The following is a 516-nucleotide window of genomic DNA, read 5'->3' as shown; positions in this document are numbered from 1 at the left end:
ATATATATATATATCTGACTGCAACATAAGCGCGCATATAACACTCCGCATTCTTCCCCAACAGTTCTTATCTATTTTTTGGGCGTATTTTGTTTTTAAATCTATGTTTCGTACATATTCTTCGATATCTGCCCTTTCCTTTACTCTTTTTCTCAATTGTTATTTTTCTTTGTTTATTCAATCACACCCAATCCCCTTCTTTTCTAATTGCTAACGTCTCCCCCCCCCACACACACACACACTAACGTACACTAAGGCATCAAACTTCCCCACCTCAAATCACTCGCTTGTTACCACTCTCAGTCAAAACCAGTATTGAACTTCTTCAATACACACATAATCTTATTCCCTCTAACTATCACCTCTGTGGTTTCTCTCCCTCTCTCTCTCCCTCTCTCTCTCTATCTGCCTATCTTCATATACATAGATACATACATATGTATACACACACACACACACACACATATATATATATATATATACATATATATATATATATATATATATATATATATA

The sequence above is a fragment of the Octopus bimaculoides genome, chromosome 11, assembly GCF_001194135.2.
Source record: "Octopus bimaculoides isolate UCB-OBI-ISO-001 chromosome 11, ASM119413v2, whole genome shotgun sequence".
Taxonomy (NCBI): domain Eukaryota; kingdom Metazoa; phylum Mollusca; class Cephalopoda; order Octopoda; family Octopodidae; genus Octopus; species Octopus bimaculoides.
Note: the sequence above shows the minus strand (reverse complement) of the source record.